Genomic DNA, 11,762 nt, shown 5'->3' on the forward strand with positions numbered 1-11,762 from the left:
TCCAAAGTCACGGAGTGCAGCTTCAGAGCTCTTTCTCTGCACAGCAGCAGCGTTCGAAGCAGCGCTCTGCGTGTAGGAGACAGGGCTTCGGCAGAGACAGCGAGAGTGCAGGTACTTGCTTGGCAGAGGGTGCAGGGAGGAAACGGGAGCTCCGGGAACAATAAACATAAATTCTAGTTTATCGTCTCTGCAAATTTGAAAATCAAGGTGATTCTAGGAAACTGCATCAGGCAGAAGCATGGGAAATCCTCTCAACCTCTTTAGGAAAAGAGGTGACATTTTTGGAAACAACTAGTAGATCAGAAGAATAGTGCCAGGCAGCTGAAAAGGCTTATTAAGGCTTTTCTGTAACATCATAAGAATTTCTGGATATGACATTAAATGTATGAAAGTTAAGAGAAGCCTGCTTAGCTGTAACAATTATCACAAAGTCAACTGACAGCTGAAAGAGCCCATTTTCTTTGCTACTCAGCCTCACCTACTTTATCTTCTCTTCCTGCTCCTGACCAGTTTTCCTCTCTAACTTCTCCGATCCCATCTTTCCCACGTAGCCTCCTTTCATTTCTCAGCCTTAGGATTGTCTGCAGCAGGCCCTTCTGCAGCAGAATAGTTATGCTAAAGCAATCTAGCTACCAGTCTGCTAGCAACCGTCGTTTTCAACAAGAAGTTTATGGGGCTTTTCCCCAGTAATGCAAAACAAAAAGCCCCTAAATTTTAATACAAACTAGCTGTAGCTGAACAGGAGTTGCTAGATGATCTCTTTTTGTCTGTGTGTGTGTGTGCTTTTTTATGAAGGAGAATTTTATCTTATTCAGCTGGGAAAGGAGAAAAAAAATGGTGGGAAAAGGAAGTAAGACTGGAATGTGAATGAGCAATCCAAAACTGCTAAGATTTACCCCTCCCCACTGAAGTTTATGAGAAATATAATTTTTATCTCATTATCTTACATTTTAGGATTCTATTAGCATGAAGACTTTTTTTCAGCAAAAATTATTTTTAAACCTAAGCAGCTGACACAATTGCATGAGGGACAGGTGGCCTACTTAAAAAAAAAAAAGGGACTTCTGTTATCACCTAAATGTAAGTTCAGTATGAAACATATGGAGACATCTATCATACTGGAGAGATTTATCATAGTAGAGGAACCTCCTGTCTAATCTGCTGTCCTGGCTCTGGTAGCAGGCAATGCAAGCAGCTTCAGAAGAGGCACAATGACAATATCAATAACAGCTGGGAAAAGGCCAGAAAGGAGTAAAGGATCCTTCTAGCTGCTTATCTACTTACCCTTCCAAAGTACTCCATTTTTGTTTTCTTTCTGGCTAGCATAACAGGACATGCATTTTCTCCTTTAAAATAAAAGGACCAGCAGCCAACAAGTGGAGCTTAATGCAGTTATGCACTGAACACCAAAAGATTGCTGCTTTTGGAGCGCTTTTTTTTGTGTAGAAAAAACAAATCCTCAGATATGTAGGACCTTAACACAATCCCATGCATATTTGTCTAAGACTTCAAAAAGGTTTGAGGAAAAATACTGGAAGGTATGCAAAGTAGTCTCATGAAATCTCACTATTTGTGCAAGACTAGAATAAAGTCTGACTGTGAAATAACGGCTAAAGACATTCCGACAGATATCCTTCAAGTAAGTGAATGAGTCATGAATCTGAGAGATATGAAGAAGCAAAAGGCAGAGCTGATTCATATATCAGTTCTGAACTTCAAATATGACATGCTTCTTTTGACAGTCTGTATATTAGCCGGGCTTTAACCTGTCTTCTTTTTCAGAGGACTCAAAAGATAAATGAGTTTGGTGGAAAGATGCATGTAGACTTCTGTTGCACTGTATTTGAAATGTATCCAGAAGTAATTTCGGGCTTATTCTTATGTGGGAGCAAAATGCCCTGGTTCTACTTATGGAAAATCATGGCCAAAACATTTGGCGCAAAGGCCCCAAGTGAGAAAACATTGATTAATGGGTGATTTTTTAGACTGATGACATCACTTCCTGATGAGACTTTATGCCAGTTTGTAAATATCATCACACAGATGTGGCTAGATGGCTTCTGATGGCATGAAGCCAAAGTAAAGGGATCCGTGTAGTGTTATGTCCTGCCAAATGCACATTTACAGTCGTAAAAATGTGTTCTAAAGTGTCTTTTCCTTTGATTCACATTTTTTAATTGATTTGGAGGAGGATGCAGAAAGGGTGAGTCATAATACAGGGAGAAGGGTTCTTCCTACAATCTGATGAGAAAAAAGAGGAAGACTCTTCTCAAGTCGCTAGCTTGAGAAGAGGGGCAGATCTCAGAAGGGGTGAGGAGGCTGATGGTTTTCCATGAAATGTCTCAATGGAAAACACCATAGCCTGATCTTCATTGTTAAGAGTGGAGATCCTTGTTCTGCTCTTATAAATAAATCACAAGGAGTTGTAAATATAGATGTCTCCATGGTGGCACACACTAGATAAGGCAATAGAAAGTAAGATGGCAATGGAAGAGTATTCTGCAATCTGAAGCTGATGGGAATCTCATATATAGTGTGTATATAATCAATACTGATTAATTATGCGCTGAGCTGAACTGGCATTGTGCTAGTTCAGGGATAGACATGAAAAGTATGAAAGTATGAAAGATCTTCAGGGTGATAGGCTTTGAAGAAGGAACTATACTGGAACCAGAAATACAAGGATCCTTAGCTTTTGTTTCAGAGTATGAAGAAAGGCAAAGCATATTATGCTCTGACTGGAGAGTAGCGCTGCTTTCTGACTCAGGAATGACTGAGTGACTTGTGGAAACATTGCTGATCATATAACTGCTGTGAGACAGTGTTGGCATCCACAGCCCCAACAGTAATATCCCTAGTGAGTTGCTGATCAAATGTCATTAATGAAAAGAAACAGCATTTTAACATGTTTCCCTGAACCAAAAGCAGCCTGTGTCAATCACCTCATAGAAGTAACTCCAGGCACGCATTTTTCTAATCCATCTGGAAAACCTGCAGTACCTGTGGTCTTTTCTCAGGAAAAAAAACAAAACACCGTAAATATCCAGTATGCGCTTCCACTCAAAGCTCTTATTGCTACTCTGCTTGATACTTGTATTTTCTAAATATAATTTTATAACTTTGTTAATTTGTTCACAAAAATGTTGAGACTAATGAGAATAACTACTTGGGTAAATTTTGCTTGAGTGTATCAGAGTTAAATCTCGCTTTCTGTCTTAAACTCTTAAGCAGTGCCACATGCTGCCTGTTAAAAAGTTATCGCATTCAGTGCCAGGGTTAGCTGCAAATTGAATCAGAGACTCCCATCAGGCAGGAATGAACCTCCGGGGCACATCTAGTGCAACCTCCCTCCCCAAAGCCGGGTCAACACTGAATTCAGGCCAGGCTGCTCATGGCTTTATCCGGTTGGGTCTTGAAAACCTCTGAGACCTCACAGTCTCTCTGGGAAACCTGCTCTAATGCTTAAATATCATCATGCTGAAATACGTTTTCGTTCGATCCAGCTGGAACTCTCTTTCTCAATTTCTGATTGCTGCCTCTCAGTCTCTTTTCCTGCCCCTCTGTAGAGAGTCTGGCATCAGACTCTTGGTTGGTAACTTTCTCTTAAGCATTCAAAGGCTGCTGCGAGGTCCTCAGTAAGGCTTCTCTTCTGACAAATTTATTCTCTGCTCTACCTGATCATCTACTAAATCTGTAAATTGTTTAGGGAGGTACCGGATTAAAAGACTTGGTATTAATGTCAATCCATGAAGTTCTGCGGGTCACTGATAAAATCCTGGAAATTCTACGAAATTTCTATATGGTAAAATATTCAGAAATATTTTTGTGGACTTAACATTTTTAAGAGAAATCCAGAATCACATTTTATTTCAGTCCTTAGCACCCAAGTAGGCGATGGGTCACAATCATCAGGTCTTTCTTTATATTGATATAGGATGGAGTATCCAAAATAAAATTTTGGAAATTTTTCCCTTTTTCTGTAATTTGGGATAACATGTGAAAAAACATTGAGAACAACAACAATTTCTGTTCTGCAAGTTGTAAAATGACTACGTAAGTTTTCTTTATCAAGAATAGAAGCTGTAGTATGAGAATAATATATTTGCCATAATTAGGTATAGTTATAAATTTTTCATTTTCACACTCACTATTCGGTTGTAAAAAACTTTAATTCTTACTAATGTTAAAATCCAAGCCAGCCATGAATTGCCAAACTCAAAGTCTCAAGGCATATACGCTATGACTTCTTCTCTTCTACCTAAATTTACTATAACTTTCCCTGTTCATTATTATATTCATCATCCTCCTCTGCTACTCCTTCCCTGTGCTCTGTGAATTTTCTGATGGCTGCAGTGCTTTCGGTATATTCTTGCTTTCATTCAAGGTTTGTATGACTTGCCTGCTTTTCTTTGTATGATTCTCAAGGTGACAGAAAGACTTTGTTGAAGAATAGCAACAAACTCTTAAGTCAGGAAGAAAATAAAGATTATTGGTTATTGTTTACATACTGTAAGGGTGGTTTCTTTAAGTGTTAATGTAAGTTCTACAGAATTTTCATGTTTTCAGTCCTCCTTGAAAGATTAGTATGTAATGGATATCCAGTTGATTTTTCTAAGCATGTTATTAATAATATAATATTCAGTATTTTTAATCTGTATGCCTCCAGGCTTTTTTAGAAAAGAAGGTATGTACGATTTTTCCGATTATCAGATAAAAATAAGGTTGTACAGTGGTGGCTTCTCCAAGGTTCAGCTGCACATCAGAAACAGGATGGGGATTCCTTGCTTCAGCTCACTGATCTATATATTGTAAGCCAACATCACACTGTTTTTTGTAAGTGGGAAATCTAATATGTCTAGAATAAAGAAACCTTGGAAATTTGAAATAAGCCCAGAATTCAAACATATTAGTAATAGGGGGAGTGGCTGTGTGCGTGCTTGCACAGATCTGAGACAGATCAGGCTTCTGGTGTACAAGGTATAAGCGGGAACTTCAGAATCAGAAAGTGCTAGAAAAATCGTTTTAACGTGAGCATATTATAACATTGTTCCAAGAATGCTACGGTGGGAAAGGCGGCCACATAAACTCACAGTGTTATGCTAAACTTTATTAGCCTGCCAAAAAAAAAAATAAATCCCAAATTGTATAGAAGATAGGGAACACTGTAAATCTAGTGTTTATCTTAGGATTTTTAAATAGAAGACTGGAATTCTATTTCCAGCTCTGCACTGTGATGTTGGGCAAATTGCTTCTAATTATATTTTATGAGTGTTCACAGTTTTTTGACAGCCCAGTTACAAGGGACCTGTGACCAGCCTCCTCTATCAAAGATTTTGATGGGTTGGAACTGTATTTTGAAATCCTCAAATAACTGTATTACATACATTTTTTTGGGAAAAAACCACAAATTTTTCTCCTCACTTATCTTTCCATTTTTTAAATACTTTTGAGATCCTCACATAAAAGTGAAAGCCTGGAAAACTCACTGTATGTCTCCATTTGCATTACCCAGTATAGGTGAAAATCTAAGTTTGACTGCATTGTATATTTATTGACTTCCAAGGGCTTTGCACGATTATATACTAAATAGGTTGGTGGTTTTTTATACAGGAATATTTCCTGTATTGTTTCAGTACTGCTAATGTTCGCTCAGCTAAGATATGGGCCATAGCATCCTAAGCCCTAATGGATGTACACTTGTATTAGTTGCAACCATTTCAGCTTTTAGAAAACCCCTTCCTAATCTACAGAAATTATAATCCTTCATACCAAATACATACAACATCAATAACAGTAATGGGAAAAATGTGGACTAAAATACTGTTTCTTTAACTATTTGAAAAATTCGTAGGTTTTCATCTGAAAACTTGTACAGCAGTTGTATGTATTTCCTAAAATTACATTGACAGCAGCACTGAAAAAACAGAGATTCACCTTGCTAATGACCTCTGGTTTTGGCAAGATAGTAAGGACAAGGAAAAGAGAAGATCTGTTCTTACCATAAACAAGAAAAGAGGCTTTATAACAGCAGCATTTGCTAGCACCTCTAAAATTAACTCTGGGTCAAGCTTTCCACGATAAATTCCTTTTTTAGAGTTAATACAGAGTAGCTCAGCCTATAAACACATTAAAAAATATATTTCAAACAAGTCAGTCTGGAAACTAAGTTTTAAAATAGTACAAGTGGAAACAAACCCACAAATTTATACTGAGTATCCATTTTCTATTATAAATTGTCTGGCCTACAGTATTTCCATCTTTTCCTGTGATTGAAACAGAAGTTAATTCAAGACAAAGATGGTTGACTGTAAATCATAGCAGAGGTTAGGTTAGAAGGCACATCTGGAGGTCATGCAGTCCAACCCGTTATCAAAGCAGGGCTAGATGTAAAGCTCTGTCAAGCTGCTTAGGACTGCCCAGTCAAGTTTTGAGTATCTCTAAGGAAGCAGATTCCACAGGGTTTTTGTCAAGAGATTCGAGTACTTAACCTCCTCAGCGGGACATTTTTCTCCTTCCAGCTATTTGGCATTTCCCTCTTCTACTTCTAACAATCCCCATTTGTAATCATCACCAGACAATCAGAGTGAAGGAAAAATTATTTGACAACACCTTATTTTACACCACGTGTATTTTACACAAACACATTTTACTACACACTGCAGCAAGCAGGAATGGATGTTTGCTGAGTAGGCAGTAACCCCTCAGACCACGTTAACCAATCTCAAATCTCTAGTAACCATCTAATCAAAGCATTAATCACTTTTGATCCTAAATTTATTTATGTTAGATGATACAAAAATATTCTCAGGAAGTTAAAGCTGAGAAAAGAGCTCTGATAGACAATTTTGACATTTAATAGCTAATATGCTTTCTTATTAATATGAAAATATTTGTTTGGATTCTAAGTTTTCCTGAAGTAGGCATACACCAAACACCAGGAGAAAATGTAAATATGTGGAAAAAAAGAACCTGAAAGCACAGCTAACTGTGTGTACTTTTCATATACTTTGCATAACACATCAAGTGCAGATAACAGATCGAACAGGTAGGGAAAGGTGATTTAACTTTTTTAATTGTTCAGTTTTAACAGTAATTATTACCTTCTATATGTGGCCAGTAAGGAAGTTTGCTGGGCTTTGTGAAGTTTTCTCAAGTTTTGTCAGTTGCTGAAGATCTTTTCATCTCTAAAAACTGGATGCAAGGTTAGGGTAAAAATGCTTGTGTTCTGAAGAAGTAGCATTTTATACCATCAACTAAATTTGACATTATAGTTTTCTTCAATGGCAAAGCCAATTAAAGAGGTTCTTGCTACCCTCTGCCCCCAAACCCTTCCTTCCCTGGCACTCATTACTACCTAAGAGCTACAATTTAATACTTCCTTTGCTATGAGGAAAAAAACAAACCTATTTTTGTCTGTTCTTGAACTCAGCTCAGTGAAATGATCCAAGTCAAAAAACCCTTCTAAACTGCATTAAACCCTTTTAAATTGGATTAACTCTTAGGAGACCCGGTAAGAGTGGGGTGTAAGAAGAACATTATATTCACGTTGTGTTCTCTTTGTGTGAGAGTGGTTGATGACAATGGGAAAAATGAGGCAACATAGAAGCTTCTTTCTTTAATAAACTGAGACTACTTTTTTGCTGTCCAAGCGAAGTTCACAGAAAGAAGAGTCACATTTGCAGAGAACAGGCAACGTTACTAGTGCTGATGTCTGTTTCTACTTTTTTTTGCCCTAAATTATCAGCTTCTTCAGTCTTTAATGCAAGAGTATGTGTGGCTGAATCAACTCCAAATTGTTCCAGAGCGTGGAAATCCTCCTTCCACCCACTGCTTTAGGACAGTGTATGGCAAGTGACATGTTGACCTTTTCTGTCCACCTGACCCTCACAAGTAGTGATCAGGTGCTTTTGTGCTGACAGAAATGCTGCCACAAATGTACATCCATGAGGTTGAAGATCCTATAGCCCACTTCAGTAACTGAGCTACCACTAGCACTGCATTTTGAAGTATGTGGAAGTCAGCTAAGTATTAGAGACGTGCTGTGCCACTGTGCCTGAAAAGAGGGGTTTCTGAGGTGCAGATCTGTGTATATTGATACAGAAACAGAAAGCATAGTATTTTAGAACAAAATGAGGCAATAATATATAAATAAGGACAAGCATGGAAAGGAAATCAACTACAAAAAGATTAAAATATCACAACAGAACAAAATTTCATTTCTTTCTCACTGCAGTTAGAAAATGTAGGAAATTGTTTATCCCTGATATTCAAGAAACAATATGCAATAAGCTTATGTGCATTGTATTTAACTATCGTAGTAGCAGGTAGTTTAGCACACTGCAGCAGTAGAGATATTTAATACATATTATCATAGCTCAATTGAAATGTAAGGAACTTCTTGAAGGTCCACCAGACTACAGCAGTGTAAAGTGAAGATTGTTCTCATTATATGTAGTATTTAAAAATATTTATAGTCTTTTTAGCAGGAAAAAAAAGTGTGATTCTTTGTTTTGGTGTGGCACATCAAAAGGCATACGTGCTGCTTTGTTCTTAGGAGTTTCTAAGGGAGATTTTTGTGGTATGTGCACTGCTCTTGCTTGCTCAGTGAGTGACTTCAAAATGATGCATAATCTAACATACGGACAAGAGCTGCCACTGCCAGTGGTGGCCTGCTATCACTGCTGCTGTTGCTACAGCTGCTGGTGCCTCTGAACCCCTAACTTTGAAAAGGAAGTTAAGGTCGGTGAAGTGGATAGAGAACTGGCTGAATGGCAGAACTCAGAGGGTTGTCATCAGGGGCGCTGAGTCTAGTTGGAGGCTGGTGACAAGTGGTGTCCCTCAGGGGTCAGTACTGGGCCCAGTCTTGTTTAACTTCTTCATCAACGACCTGGATGAAGAGTTAGAATGTACCCTCAGCAAGTTTGCTGACGACACCAAACTGGGAGGTGTGGTAGATACACCGGAAGGCTGTGCTGCCATTCAGCGTGACCTGGATAGGCTGGAGAGCTGGGCAGAGAGGAACCTGATGAGGTTCAACAAGGGCAAGTGCAGGGTCCTGCACCTGGGGAGGAACAACCCCATGCACCAGTACAGGCTTGGGGTGGAGCTGCTGGAGAGCAGCTCTGCGGAGAGGGACCTGGGTGTCCTGGTGGACGACAGGTTAACTATGAGCCAGCAGTGTGCCCTGGCTGCCAAGAAGGCCAATGGGATCCTGGGGTGCATCAAGAAGAGTGTGGCCAGCAGGACAAGGGAGGTTCTCCTTCCCCTCTACACTACCCTGGTGAGGCCTCATCTGGAGTACTGTGTCCAGTTCTGGGCTCCCCAGTTCAAGAAGGATGAAGAGCTACTGGAGAGAGTCCAGCGGAGGGCTACAAGGATGGTGAGGGGACTGGAGCATCTCCACTACGAGGAGAGGTTGAGGGAACTGGGCTTGTTCAGCCTGAAGAAGAGAAGGCTGCGAGGGGACCTGATAAATGCCTACAAATATCTGAAGGGTGGGTGTCAGGAGGATGGGGCCAAGCTCTTTTCAGTGGTGCCCAGTGACAGGACAAGGGGTAATGGGCACAAACTGAGGCACAGGAAGTTCCGTCTGAACATGAGGAGGAACTTCTTCTCTCTGAGGGTGACGGAGCACTGGAACAGGCTGCCCAGGGAGGTTGTGGAGTCTCCTTCTCTGGAGATATTCAAGACCCGACTGGACAAGGTCCTGTGCAGCCTGCTGTAGGTGACCCTGCTTCGGCGGGGGGGTTGGACTAGATGACCCACAGAGGTCCCTTCCAACCCCTACTATTCTGTGATTCTGTGATTCTGTAATACCTTCCAAAGCCATGCCCTTCTGCTGACATTGCAAATAAAATCAAACTATTCCAAGCGAAGAGAAGTGAGGTTGGGCTTTTAAAATTTTTCCCTCCACTGTAGATAATGGGAATGGGGAGAGGTAAAAATGACAAATAATTCTGAAGGATTTTTGTAAGTTATAAAGAAAAAAGTACAAGTTAGGCACATCACTAGATCCTAACAGTAGCTTCCTAGATTTTAAGACCCTGGACAGGAACTGCTGAGTCATTCTAATATTATACAGAAGAATATCCCCCATAAGGGCAGCTGGGTAGCGTTAGTTATAATCCAGAATATAAAATGCAGTAGAGAATCTCTCAGGAGCAGAGATAGCAGGGGAACGTGGTTTAAAACACTGACAGCAGCCAAGGTCAAATGAAAGTGTAGGTGCATATGACTTTGTTATTTAAATTTAAACAATAATGGCCAGACCTGGGGAAGGGTAAATTTGTATTATACTCCACATAGTCACATACTGGACCTTATACAAACTGTTTACCCCAAGGGTAAATCCTGTGTTGGTTCATCACTGAAATTTGAAGACAAGAACTACTAACACCTGTCAGACTTGGGAGTTTGGCAAAATTTATGTTCTGATTATAAACTAAGTCTAACTTCTAAATATTTATTTTCTTCAAACCTAAGGAAGTTAAAAAACATATATTTTATGCTATTTTTGGAACCAGGCAAATCTTGACTATGATGTTATCTTCTATTGGTGGGTGGTAAACTCTGCATATACATATTCTAGAAAAAAATTGTGAGGTTTCAAAGTAAAAACCATGAATGCTGGGTGTGTGGTAAATGTAATCTATTTTAAGATGTTGCTGTTCACAGCAACAAATCACTTACACTAGTTTCTGTCCACTTTTTGAGATTAACAAACTAGACTCCAGTTAGATATTAATGTCAGTTCAATCTTCAGGTTTTATACTAGTGCAGCACTGTATTCTAGATTCTCCTGAATTCTGTTTATGTGAATGACTTCAGTTACAAAGCTTATGTCTCAAATGTAGAACTTTCAAATCAGATCCAAATCATTCTAGACAGAGCCAGCTATCATCATTCACATCAATATTAATTTTTGAAGCCTAATTATAACACTATAAGGACTCATCTATGTACTTTGCAGAACTTAGATGTTCACAGACAAAGGCATTTCTATGCATTTTTCTGCCTATTTGTAACCATAGAGCCAAATAAGTATAGGCCATCTAAATAACCACATTTCTTGATGCCCAGTTTTCTTTTGTGCATATGACAAAATATGTGTCAAACACCTTGCCAATCCCATTATGGAAACACAGGTTCTACCTATTAGCTATGTACACAGATTTAAAATAGAAATAAACCCCAAGAAATGAATAGCCATTATTGTTCTCTAAGGTGAGCACTGAAAAGCAGCCTCTTTTTTATTGGTATCTGACTTTGTAATTTGAATAAAGATAAAAGAACAAAAAATCACTATTAGCTACTGAATTAATGGATAGCTTGTATGATTTAAAGAAAATAATCTGTGTTGAATTGATGCATAGGTTTGCAATTTGTTCTGCGAAAAGAACAGCATGGTATTTTGCAATAGCTGGCATATACAGTAGTGGGTATGTTTTATATCTGTATTGATCCTTTGTGGTGTTTTGTAAAAGAAGCCTGTAAATTATTCATGTCTAAACCAAATTAGATTCTAGAAAAAAACCTTTACTGAAATCAGTTTTAAGGGCTGCAGAATTGTAGAGTCAGCTGGCTTAGCAATAGTGATTGCTAACAATCATTCGTTTGCTAATAATACCTCAATCACCATGTAAAAACCACCCTCAGACACTGAATATAAAAGCAGTGATGCAAAGTAAGTTTAGATAACAGGCCTCAGAAGGCACCTTAACGGGATATCTCTTTGCCCCAGAAGTGGTAGCCTGCCGATGTTG

Source organism: Opisthocomus hoazin, chromosome 5 (assembly GCF_030867145.1).
Source record: "Opisthocomus hoazin isolate bOpiHoa1 chromosome 5, bOpiHoa1.hap1, whole genome shotgun sequence".
NCBI lineage: Eukaryota > Metazoa > Chordata > Aves > Opisthocomiformes > Opisthocomidae > Opisthocomus > Opisthocomus hoazin.